Source organism: Mytilus galloprovincialis, chromosome 10 (assembly GCF_965363235.1).
Source record: "Mytilus galloprovincialis chromosome 10, xbMytGall1.hap1.1, whole genome shotgun sequence".
Taxonomy (NCBI): Eukaryota; Metazoa; Mollusca; class Bivalvia; order Mytilida; family Mytilidae; genus Mytilus; species Mytilus galloprovincialis.
In genome coordinates this window covers 68,304,809-68,319,013 of record NC_134847.1, presented here as the reverse complement: position 1 = coordinate 68,319,013, position 14,205 = coordinate 68,304,809, and positions in this window count along the sequence as shown.

Sequence of the window (14,205 nt, the reverse complement as noted above, 5' to 3'; positions counted from 1 at the left end):
TCCAATTTTTTGTGTGTGTAATGTATTGTCCTAGTCCAAATATATATCCAAAATTCAGAAAGATTGAAGCAATCACTTTTACAAATTTAGCCAATACACATCCATACCCCTATTGACAAGTCAAGAGATGTTCCGAAAACTGTAAATATCACCTTTTTGCACTTGACCTAATCACTCATTCCATATCAAAATCAGTTAAAATACAACCTCCAAAAATTTATTTGACCTCTCTTCTTTCATTTCCACCCAAAAAGATTTAAGGAATGAGTGAGGAAAGGAAAGAAAAAAAATTAAGGAAAAATACACTCTAATCAAAAGGAACTATTATTTCGTGGACAACGAAAAGCGGGGTCATTAATTGTGGTCTTGGGCCGACTGCCTTTTAGTCATAGATAACATCCGGTTTTAAACATGCACAAGAACAACCAATCGTATGATAGATTACAAAAATGAAAACTAAATAAGCCAATCAGAGCGTTCTCCATATCATGGTTTTTAGATCTCAAGAACCACAACTATTATACCTCCTTAGAGGCAATAATTTTTCGCGTTTATCCACATGTAAACTAAGATTATACTACTATAATATATAGAGACTCTCTGTATTCTGTCTACTGTATTCTTTGAAATATCTAAGGGGTTATACAAGTTGCATATATATTGAAATAAGTAAAACATGTGGAAACAAGAATGTGTCCATAGTATACGGACGCCACATCGGCACTATCATTTTCTATGTTCAATTGATCGTGAAATGGTGTAAAATCTCTAATTTGAAATTAGAAAGATCATATCATAGGGAACATATTTACTAAGTTTCGAGTTGATTGGACTTCAACTTCATCAAAAACTACCTCGACATAAACTTTAACCTGAAGCGGGACAGACGGACGGACGAACGAACGAACGGACACACAGACTAGAAAACATAATGCCCATAAATGGAGCATAAAAAAATATTGTTAAAAGCGAAAGTAGTGATTTGTCCAAAATGAAAGTAGGGTAGAGATTAAAGGGAGGCAGGACTTTTTCGGGACGTCGGGAACGGGTGTTTTTAAGCTCGGGATTTCGGGATTAATCCTTACGGGATCCGGGAATATTTTTTTTCGAATTTCGGGATGTCGGGATATGAATTTCGTTAAAATACGCACCTCGGGATTTCATGTTTTTAAGCTCTGGATTTCGGGATCAGGGCACTCCGACCACCCCTCAAATTAGACTTAGTCATTTTATACAAGATTCAAATCCTACCATTGTCATATGTTAAAAGGGTTCTCAAAAGGAAAAGCACATATGGATTGTCATAGAAGCATATTTTATCAGAATAATAATGGTCTATAAGCAGTTTCATTTATTTCATATTTGAAGCGGTGCAAATTTTTAATTTAATTTGACCTTTACCGAAAAATGCATTGTAGCAAAGAGGAGAATAATTGTGGTATAAGGTCAGAAACACGAAAATAATTGAATATAACAGAAAGGAAACAAATAACGGACTTTGGAAAAAAGGGAGAGAGCTTTTGATACCTTATATGAAATCCTCCAGACATAATCATTTTACAAAAAATCAACCTACAACAGTTTACAAGCTGTATTTGCCCGCGATTTCGCGAGTGTGTTCTAGTAGATTTATAAAAATACAAGAATGTGTTCATAGTACATGGATGCCTCACTCGCACTATCATTTTCTAAGTTCAGTGGACCGTGCAATTTGGGTAAAAACTCTCAAGTTCGCATTACAATTTGAAGGATCATATCTTAGGGAACATGTGAACTAAGTTTCAAGTTGTTTGACTCAAACTTCATCAAAAGCTACCTTGACCAAAATCTTTAACTTGAAGTGGTACAAACGAAAGGACGTACGGACGAACGTACGCACAGACCGAAAAACATAATGCCCCACTTAGGGCATGAAAAATATTAACTAATCAGCAGACTTATTTGAATTTAAACGACTTGCAACCTTTTCTACCTATTTGAATAAATTGTCTAGATTCAATAATTTCAGTTTATTTGAAGAACAAAAATAGTCCGAAATTGCTCTGACGTATTAGGCTTGCTGGGGACTAAGCAATTAGTGAAAACAACTGCCAATTAGTGAAAACAAATGCGCACAGACGTCATAGCAATCACTCAATAATCGTCCCTCGACCTCGGCAAGTCCTCAAAAAGGACGTCAGTCGTCAGAGCAATCTCAGAGAAGAACAAAATTAACTTTCAAAATTAATTAGTTGTTTGTAGTATGTTAAAGTCAAAAGGCAATATATTATGCATTGGCAGAACGAGAAGGTATAAACAATCAATCCAGTAGATATTACACGTTGTGCACAGTACTTCGACCGGGATAAAGATAGTAAATGAAGACTGTCACTGAAAAACGCGACACGAGGGTATGTTGGACAAGAGCATTGCAACACGCCATCTACGTTTAGTTACCACAGTTATAGCAATTGTAGCCTAGGTGTAATATCATATCACCAATTCATGGTACATCACACCCGGTTGTGTATGTCACACCCAGTTCCAAACGAAAAAGGGTGATACAAATATTTCCTTGAATTTGACAGTTGTAGGCAATTATTCCTACATTTCACTACAATAAACATTTTTTGAGTCATAAACTAATATCTTGGGTTTTTATCAAATTCTATCTTTAAGTAAAAGTTTCTTTTAAAATTTCATAAGATAAGTCAATGTAGTCTTCTAATTAAAGTGGTCACAGATACTATCAAATGCGATTTTTAGGCAATACAATTTCGAATAAAAACAACTGGTACCTTGTTTGTTGAATTCACCTTGTTTTATAGTAATACTATTATAATCATGTCGTATTTTGAATCTATATTTTTAAATGATTTAACTTCGAAAGTAAAGTACAAAACTTTTATTTCGAGGACAGATCGTAATGTAGCCGAGAAATATAAGAAGATTATAATTGTTCCATACAATAATTATAAGACTCAATTTTATCAGATATAACTGCTAACGGTAAGCTTCAAGATAGTTTGTTGTGTTTTCCATGGTCGCAATATCTTTTAAAATGTGTTTGATTTTCCCAAATCTTTTAATATTGCAGTCACTAACTACTTTAAAAACAACTTGAAGTTCATGTGGTTCTTCTTTTTTCACTTCCCAAGTCTTAAACCTAAACTAATACTTGATTGGTATACAACTGTGTACCCCTCCGAAGCACTCGTGCTGACTTTGCAGTTATTTTGAGTAGCGTGATGATAAAAATAAGAACGATCGGGTATAAATCCCAATGATAAAATTGAGAAAGGAAATGGGGAATGTGTCAAAGCGACAACAACCCGACCATAGAGCAGACAACAGCCGAATGCCACCAATGGGTTTGCAATGTAGCGAGAAACTCCCGCACCCGGAGGCGGTCTTAAGATGGCCCCTTAAAAAATATGTATACTAGTACAGTGATAATGGACGTCATACTAAACTCCAAAATTATACACAAGAAACTAAAATTAAAAATCATACAAGACTAACAAAGGCCAGAGGCTCCTGACTTGGGACAGGCGCAAAATTGCGGTGGGGTTAAACATGTTTATGAGATCTCAACCCCCCTCCTAATACCTCTAGCTAATGTGGAAAAGTAAACGCATAAGATTACAAACATTAAAATTAAGTTCAAGAGGAGTCCAACTCCAGACCTCAATTAAACTGATTGAAAGATTATGTCTTTATCATAATTATGATTATCAGGCACAATCCCTCCCGTTAGGGGTTTAGTATCATACTATCATAAAATATATGAGAAGAACATAACCCGTGTAATGTGAGACACCATTATATCAGAGAGAAAATAACGTAAAGAAAAAAGGAGCAAATATAAGCCCCGGACAACCGTCAACACCCATACCACATTGCAAGCTAAACCAAACACCCCAACATGACAACTGTAACAAAAATCCAAATGGGGAATACAAACGGCCTGATTTCTGTACAAAACAAAAAACGAAAAGCGCACATGATACACAGCAACAAACGACAACCACTGAATGACAGCCCCTTTATAAGAAATTGAAAATTTATTTCATCTACAATGCAGTACTAGTACAGGAGAAAATATTCAATTTAAAATCACAGAGTACATCTAACTAGAATTTGTACATTTTTCTCATTAAGAAAGATTACATTCTTCCCATAACACGCATACACCCTTTAAAACCTGCGCGTTTTGGTAATAATACAGAAATATTTGACTTAGATTTAAAAATTTGAAATCACACGGAAAAAAAATATTTTATAGAATATATCCTTGTAAAAAGTTTTCATAAATGAACATTTGCATTATTTAATGCGTGTTAGAGATTTATCTTTCTGATCTGACCATTATTTAATGCGTGTTAGAGATTTATCTTTCTGATCTGACCATTTAAAGATTGACACAAGGTGTTGAGCTTATCTTTATTTGGTAAATAAGACTGATCCATGACCTTATATCATATTTCAAAACAAACTAATCTGTCAACAAATATGTCTTTGTGGTCTGATAACTATATCTTTGTAACAGATCAGTCAATGTACCAATGGACAATACACTAACAGTACATTATGTAAATAGACCCGTTATCCAATACACACATGGGTGAGAATAGAGTTTCAATACTGGCTTTTTATCAAAAATTTTAAAGATAAAAAAATATTTGGATGGTCTTGGGAAGATTTGTTTCGCCTAGATACCCATTACATGTAAAGTACATATAGGATCTACAACAGGTTAGACTTTGTACCCATTACAATAGAAATGCTTTAACACAAGAGATACACCAGACATTAAAGTGTGTGTTCACAAGAAAAACAATTGTTTTCCATCGAACAATATTTATAGGTAATCATTCAATATAAAATAAAGAGATGAGGTGTGATTATCCAACAGAGGTAAACAGTAAAAGGAAATGGATTTAAGCAACTTAAGGTCAACCTTCGATAAAGAGCAAAAATCATACCGTTTATTCAGCTATAACAAGCCCTACATGAAACTACAGGCTCTTAAAACCGTTGTCACTAATCTAGGTCTATATGCATATTCAACAATGGACTCTCACCAACTGTTACATTGTAGACAAGAATAGAATTCATGACAAAATGTCCTTTTTGTTGATTTAGTATTGCCGATCGTTTTGTCTGTTTAGTTTTTCTTTTAATTCTATAGTCTTTGCTCAAAACACAAAAGAGGGTAAACAAATCCTCATTTAAGGGCATTTCACTCCTATACAGAGTGACAGTATGGTTTCATTTGGTCCAGTAATTTCAGAGGAGAAGAGTTTTGTAAAAGTTAACAGACGACGGACTGAAGGTGACGAGAAAAGCTCACATGGCCATGTGGACCAGGTGAGCTTAAAATATAAAACAATTCAAACGAAAAACCCAAAGGGCCTGTTTTGTAACTAAACAAGAAACGGAAAGATGAATCAAGTGCAACTATTATCATAACATCTAAACTATTCTCTTACAAATGATAACACATTGGGATTAAACTTATGGTAACTGTTAGAAAACACATGAACAATGCCATAACCAGGCATGCTTTCTCATTTTTGTTCGATTGCCCATTCAAATGCATTATATGTCTGATAGAACCTGGAAACATTGGAGTGCATGTTGCTTCTTTACTTTAATATATCTAATTAGTTCCATACCTATCTCTTTGATTATGTTATCGCTGAATTTTATGAAGAAAAAAACACTTCAATGCAAAATATTTAAACATTTAGATGAATCAGTTGTTAGTTTTGCCATGTCCAAATCTAAAATTCATTGTACTAAATTTGAACTTTGATTTCATCATCACCAACTAACTCAACTGTATCGTAAGAATCACGATTTCACTTGTTGAATTGTTCTGGAGACCTAAGTTGATCATCCATTATTTTAATTTGTGTAACGTAACTCATTGTTTAGTTTTCTGAGTAGTGTTTTGTTGATTTTGTTGATGGATTGCGTGTCCTTTTTTATGAGTTTTAAGATATCGTTTTACTTTCTACCCTCAATCTTTCCGACAATGAAAATGTGTGTACTAAAATAGTCAAACTAATAATAAAGGATTCAAACTTCAAGAAAACATCTATCGATGACTTTATAGTCTCCAATCTGCCAACATGATCGTTTGTTACGTTAAGGATAAGTTGCTGCTCAATAAAATCATTTCGTTTTAGTTCACCTGGTCAATAGGTCCAAATGAGCTTACCTCATCACTTGCCGTTATTCGTCGTCCGTCGTGCGTCGTTAACTTTTTACAAAAATCTTCTCCTCTGAAATTACTGGGCCAAAACGAACCAAACTTGGCCACAATCAACATTGGGGTGTTTAGTTTAAAAAAATGTATCTGACGTCCCCGCCTTTCAACAAAGATGACCAACATGACTAAAAATTGAACATAGGGGTACACAAAATTGTAAATGGCAGTTTTTGGATTATATCTCTGAAACTAAAGCAAATCTGACAAAAATTAAATTTATTCTTTTGTGTTTGGAGCAGTAAAAAAATCTAAATAAGATAGAGAGAAACTAAACAGACTTCAATTATCAGCAGTACAAGATAAACAAAATATAGTATCGTCTACAATGTTGAAGAATGTCCTTTAATGAATATGCATTTAGACCAAGGTGAGCGACAGAGGCTATTTAGAGCCTCTATTTTTTTTTCTTTGTTTATTATGAAAATAAATATGGAAATAAATTATGTTAAATATGTTAAGAAATTAACACCGAACATTGTCAATATAATATTATCAAGAACTCTGGTTTTAAAATTAAATCAAGAAATTCAATACCCCGCGTAAAATATGAAATTAAGAAGTTCAGTCCTTTCATAAGTTTGCTTATTAAAAGTCATTAAAAGTAATAATATGCGCCAATTAGTGTTCTGATTGTCAAACCACCGACCACCTGGGCAAATTAATTTTAAATAACCACTTCAAATTGTAAATTCTTCAGATTTTGAACAAAATACTAAAACCTTGAATCATTTATTAATAATTTTACTAGGTCAAGTAAGACAATGTAATTCAAAAATCATAATACTTGTACGCAGCTATAATTTGTGTCAATATTTTACTCCTTTTATATCTCAAAGCAATTTGGGTGATTAAATTAAACGCCTAATCAAAATATTAGTCGTTCGTATTTTACATTTTTGAAATAAAATGTTAATTTCCATGTAGTATTTAAAAATATGTAGTTATAGGTGAGAAATATTTTAAGGGTGTCTCACCAAGGACAAGAAATCTGGACTGTAAACAATGTTCATACCGCAGACATTAAAAGTGTAGAATATATACTAGCTAGAGAATATATAACGATCGACTATGGATGAGTTGATGATTGCATCGGTTAGACTTGACACGACAATAGAAACTATCAAGTCGGATCTGGTAGGTTTAACATACTAATATTTTGCTAATGTTTAAAAATGTAAATATATTTCTTTTATGGAGATACCTCCTATGATAGTTTACTGCTGTGTTTCTTTCTTTATATCTTTTCTTTTTTACCTAGGCGTTGTATAAGTTTATAAGTTTTCAACTTAACGATTTGGTATCTTAAAAATCGGTCCTGTTTATAACTCTCTATCTTTAATTATAACGAATTGCTGGTATTGTGAAAGCCTTAAGAACAGAGAAAATGGATTGTAAACAATAATAGGACAATATCGTAGACAAATAATAAGTGAAATTTTACAAGATTATTTAAAAGGTTCTTTTTTTATCATGTTGATAGCACCATGCATTTATATTAAAACAACATCCATACAAGCATTGTATCCTTCGAATTACTGAATTAAACCAAAAGGAAGGTCATATTCTTGTGTAACAATAAATGAAATCATATTTTAAAGTTTTAATTTTAATATTCATCTGTTAAATCGACCAATGAGGTTCATCACTTTACACCATTGTAGCAATGCATGTATATGTTAATAATTACACCTTTTATTCAGGTTCAGTTACGGAATCAAGACATCAAACTTATGAAACAATTGATTCAAATAAGCGACACAATACAACAGATTTCTAAACGTCAGATACAACAGAGGCCTTTGTTTAATGCAAAAGGCTACCTTAGTCATGTGTTGATGTTCATTAACCCAGCCTCTCTGTCGGTAAAAATAGAGACACCATTAATCAGACAACAAAGTGTTCCTACTTACTGTAGAATGAACAAGTTGGATTCGTCATCACTATCAAGTATTGAAGGTATATTTATTTAAATCATACTTATTTTACTTCTTTTCTAGATATTGTTTTGGTTTTTATAACATGCGTTTGTCTTTATAATATTTACTACGAATATTTGGTAATACAGCAATTCAAAAACACAACACAGCGTTTCTACACATGAAGAATTAAATGTAGAAACAGTGATACGGTCTCCAACAATGTAGCAGAAGTCATAGTGCAACAACGATATTCATTTTTGTCTATTTTGTCGAAATGTTAAGTTTAGTTTTATCTTTCACGACGGATGTTTTATTTGGAGCAAGATCTATTGACTTTCCGGAGCACCTGACATCAGTTTTTAGTGTTATTCGTGTTACTCAGTCTTTAATGTTCTATATGATGTTTTGTGATTTGATGTATCTCTTTGAGTTGTTTTTCATTGTTCGTCATTGTAAGTTAGTTTTCGTCTTATGAGTTTGGTTATCTCTTTGGTACACGTATCACTCGCCTCTCTAATTATAAAAAAAGAATATGTGGTATGATTGCCAATGAGACAACTGTCCACAAGAGACCAAAATGACACAGAAATTAACTATAGGTCACCGTATGACCTTCAACAATGAGCAGAACCCATACCGCATAGTCAGCTATAAAAGGTCCCGAAATGACAATGTAAAACAATTCAAACGAGAAAACTAACTGCCTTATTCATATAAAAAAATGAACGAAAAACAATTATATAACACATAAACAAACGACAACAATTGAATTACAGGCTCCTGACTTGGGACAGACACATTCATACATACATGGCGGGCTTAAACATGTTAGCCGGATCCCAACCCTCCCCTAGCCTGGGACAGTTGTATAACAGTTCATGATAAGAACGAACTATACAAGTCAGTTGAAAAAGGCTTAACTCATCAGATGGACAAAAATACAAGTGGACGTGGCCGGGTAATTGAGACACATAAGACAGCTGCTCGATACAATCTGAAGCTTTACGTTTGTTCACTAAGTCAAATTATATAGTTTACTAATGCGATATATAACTTCCTACCTAGATAGAACCATAAAGGTTCTATACATAAATGGAAAGAAACTACTTTGAAATATGGACTGACATCTGTATACCTAACTGACTGTTTTTTTCAGATTCCGGCTCGTTGTCAACATGCGATGATTCAATTAGAAGTAGTAATAGCGAATATAAGTATGAAGATAACACTTTAATACAAAGACAGTTGTCAGTTCCAGAGTCACAGAGACCAAAGTCTATCTCAACTATACCATCTACCTATCTAGATCACATTACTGATTGTGATCAGCATGTTGAGGAAATACTAATGAGAAACGTTAGAATGTGGAAAAGAACACAGCAAAATGACGATGACTCAGTTTTTCTCGAAGATTATAATCTACCAACTTTATATGAAAAATGAAACTATTTTTTTAGTGGAAGTAATAAAATTTGTATGAAATAGATATATTTAATATTTGCATTACTGTTAATAATTTGAACAATTAACTGTTTACAAAAGGTATGGTTTCCGAAACACACAAGCAGTGATATTATCAAATTAGATAAAGGTACTCAATCTAAGGCAGTTGCCTAGATGCAGTGATATAGCCACGTGTCCGCTAGTGTCCCTATGACGTGCATTTATCAACAACCCAGACTTTTTTTTTTACTTTAATTGAATTCAAACATCCTTCAAATTTAGAAACAACAATTCATGAGGATATGAACATATACAATTTCCATGCGCACACATTAATCTAAATCTAGCAAATGGACTGTTGTTGTCCTATTTAGCTTAACATATAATTCTTGTGTAAGTGGTTTGTTTTGCTTTTGTTTTATGTTCATCTTCTACTAGTGAATATCTGTTATTGTACCCTTATAAAAAAAGGAGATATGGTTTGGTAACATACATGTACATGTAGCTGTAGAGACACATAAGACAGCTGCTCGATACAATATGAAGCATTACGCTTGTTCGCTGCGCATAACGAAATGGTTAAAATTGTGGCTAGCGGCTGGCTTTCACGATATCGATGGGTAGAAAACCCATAGTCTATACAGTAGTACGTAGCCGTGCAGTAAGTATGATACTCCATGTTATTTTTTTTAAATTGCCGAAAAAAAAAGAATAATGGCATTTTATATTTTGATACTGACTTCATCAGCTCGAAAATCAGCTCGCCCTAGCGGGCTCACTTAATGTTTTTGCTGATAAAGTCAGTACCAAAAACAAAAATGCCATTATTACATACATTTGTATGTAAATGTTTGGTGGAGTGCTGTTTCAATGTAATATTCATTCATTCTGGATAGTTATAACTGTTCTTTTGGAAGTTATCTTGAACTGTATTATGATTAAATATACCTTTTAGAAAATCTTTGTTTGTTATCATATCATATTGTTAGTATGACAAGAAGGACAACTCTAGCATTTTGAAATGCATTTTTAGATTGTCGGTGCCGCAACTTTTTAGAAATTACAATGTATTTCTTACATAGTTCAAAAAATAGGTTTCAACAATGGAAAGTGTGTTAACTCGTCCTTCCGTCGTCATTCCGGACGATATGATATTTGCTTTTATTATACTTAATAATTAAATACAATGCTTAAGGTGGCTCGGGACTATTCGACTGCGCATAATTTCACGCATGCACACGAACGGTACGTGTTGTAAATTCACTATTATTTTTTTTTTAATTTTTAATTGATTAAAGATGATAAATTATAGTATTTTTGTCCCTAACAAATTATTATCGTTATTATGTGTATCTGTGAAAGACTCAAAATGACATTTCACCCAATTTCACCATTTTCCCGCAAAAATTTTGGGTTTAAGGCCAAATATTTGTTTTTCCTTATCGGGACCTATGTTTTTTATTTGCTCATTTTTTGAAGCAATATTTCAACTTTTCATATTACAGTTTTAGACCAAGTGTCATAGAAGGTTTTTTGGATATTTCGATAAAAATACGTCAACACCTCTATTTTCCCTATCATTTCATTGAAAAAGGTCCCTTTTACATACTTCTTTAAAAGTAATATTTTCATTGAGCTTAAATGGTCCGGGACCCCTATTTTTTTCGACCAATTTGATTCACTCTCTATAAAGATTAAAATAACAAAAAATACGGCAGTTCTGATAGAAACTTCGAGAAGGCCCGACTTTTGTTGTTTTTTCTAATTAAGATAAAGATAAAGATAAGAATTTTATTAATCTAATCAAGAACCCATAAAGGGCATCATTAATACCCGAAACGTTGTTATGTACGTTACGTCATAGAAACTACTTTTAACATAAAAGTAATCTGTAAAGGACTATAATCATGATAGGACATTCAGTATAATAAATTGATAAACGCATAGCTGAGAGGGTGATAGAGCAGATTGGTACCCCTGGAAAAAGTATAGTCAACCTTGGCTTCGCCGCGGTTGACAATGTTTTCTCGGGATAACAATCTGCTCTATCACCCTCTCAGCTATGTGTTATTTATATAATAACAGAGCTATCCGAAAATGGTCTTTTGAAATGTCCTAGCATTGAAATTGATTTGCTTAAAAGGTCACAGATAATCAACTGGATTAATCAGTTGAATTTTACAGGATACAACAAGAGGACCTTTATTTAATAAAACACATTTAATAAGCATATATGGTAAAATAAACCCTATAATTTAAAAGCAGAAGGAAAATGTACACGCAATATTAATATTGAATTGTGAACTTGATGTTGATTTTCAAAGTTAAAAAAATTTGAAATATATAGCGTTTATAAGCAAAGTATCTTTGATAAATGAATAACAGATATAAAGATAACAAAAATAACAAAAATAATAAACTTCGAGTAAAATTTAAAATGGGAAGTCCATTATCAAATGGCAAAATCAAAAGCTCAAACACATCAAACGAATGGATAACAACTGTCATATTCCTGACTTAGTACTACATGCATTTTTTTTGTGTATAAAATGGTGGATTAAACCAGGTTTAATAGATAGCGAAACCCCTCAATTGTATGACAGTCGCATACAATTACATTATATTGATAACAATGTGTGAAAAAAACCTCAGACATAATAGGTTACATTGGCAAAATAGGGGTACAGCAGTCAACATTGTGTTTCAATCTTAACAAAACAAATAACTATGTCAACACTGAAAAGATAGACAAAGCACATGAACAAATCGAAATACAGGAATAAAAAAATACGACATCACAATATAAACACAATGAAGTGATGTATATTTACCGAGCCAAGTCAAATGGATTTTATTTTTACCAAAAATAGACTAAACAGTAAAAGATAAAAAGAAAGAACAATATAGCGTAATTAGAATGATACATAACGTTACTAACTAGAATTTATACATTTGTACTTCAAGATCATCGTGTATTATTTGTGAAGTTGAAACGGAGTATTTAACAACAAAGTCTTGGTATCTTCCTTTAAATTTTAGAAAAAGGACGAGACGTTCTTTGAAACAACCCTTGGTCATCAACTTTCTGTGCAGACACTGGTGTGGATTTACTAAGTTCGAGCAGCAGTTGCGAGCTCCTGTATACCGAATGAATTAGAAAATGTATATTCCGTATGCAGAAAAAAGTAAAATCACGTAATTCAAAAAGGGAAGTCCCTAATCAAAAGCTCAAACACATCAAACGAATTGATAACAACTGTCATATTCCCGACTTGGTGCTTCGTGACTTGGTATAGGCATTTCCAAAAAGCCCGTTATGTTGAAAGCATTAAAAAATGCTACTCGCGTACAAACACCAAAACTTTTAGGTGTTGACTATATGGAAAAATTGAGGAATGAATTTGTTTTCCATTTAGATGTCTAGACCAGGATTTAAGAACAGAGATGTAAATCTGTGAGCTTTCCTCCAGACGTGTGTATACTGTTTTGAAAGAACATATAAAAAGTAAAATCACACAATTACTGAACTCCGAGGAAAATACAAAATGGAAAGTCCCTAATCAAATGGAAAAATCAAGAACTTAAACACATCAAACGAATGGATGGCAACTGTCTTATTCCTGACTTGGTACGGGCATTTTCTTAAGTAGAAAATGATGCATTAATAAAAGCCACAGTAGTATACCGCTGTTCGCAAGTAATAAATGGATAGAGAGAAAACAAATATGGGTTAAAAACTGAAACCGACGGAAACACATCAACTTTTGGAGAGAAACAAAAAACAACAGAAACACTAAAGTGCAACAAAAAAACAAACGACAATGTAACACACAGAAACGAACTATAAGATAACAACTGCCATTTTCCTGACGTGGTACATGACATTTTAAGAAAAAAATGATGGGTTGAACCTAGTTTTACAGCTAGCCAAACCTATAACTTGTATGAGAGTTGCTTAAATTTCCATTATATTGGCAACAATGTGTGTACAAAAAACCCCCAGACATAATAGATAAAAATGTCAAAAATAAGCAGTCAACATATGTATCAAAGAAGCACAAACTGGAATATAGACCAAGCATATAAGTAAAACAATAAAGACAAGAATACACAAATTTAGCTAAGTACAATAACAAAAATTATTGTATAGTAATATAATATTTCCCACAAAACGTAACCAAAAGTTGGCGTGCAATAAATTCTAATATTGCACTAGTGCAATACATATTCAAAATTCATGACGTCATCAACGTTTAAATCTAAGTTTAAACCAATTTTTACTTTCAAATATTATATTGCTATACAATAAAAGGGTTATTGCATGAATATTGGGGAATATTGTCCCTCGAAGAACATATATTACACTCGCAAGCTCGTGCAATATAAAATTCTACTCGGGACAATATTCCCCAATATTCATGCAATAACCCTATAGTACAGAGCCAAAAACGACAAAGTACAACTATATCTACCATAAGAGCAAATATTATCAAAAATCAAAACCTTTTAATCTTTTTCAGACTTTATATGAAAAATTAAATAATTTGTCAGTGAAAGTAGTAAAATTTGGATGAAACAGATATATTC